This window comes from Poecilia formosa, unplaced genomic scaffold, assembly GCF_000485575.1.
Source record: "Poecilia formosa unplaced genomic scaffold, Poecilia_formosa-5.1.2 Scaffold165, whole genome shotgun sequence".
NCBI lineage: Eukaryota > Metazoa > Chordata > Actinopteri > Cyprinodontiformes > Poeciliidae > Poecilia > Poecilia formosa.
Genome location: NW_006800104.1, coordinates 177274 through 177518, shown reverse-complemented (window position 1 = coordinate 177518; position 245 = coordinate 177274).

Below are 245 nucleotides of genomic sequence, written 5' to 3'. Positions count from 1 at the left end.
TTTTGAAAAAAACAAAAAACAAAAAAAAAACTTGTTAATTCCTCTGGTTTGCTACATCTGTACCATACCAATGTCAACTATTGGTAGAGATTGATATACAATCTCTAAACATTGGGTAGCTACACTTATTTTAGCATAAAGTGATAAAGACTAGTTGTTAGTAAGCACCTTTTTTGGAGAAGATAATTTTATATAGACATCCATATGTGAACATTGTGATGGCAAGCCACACAGGGTGAGATCCA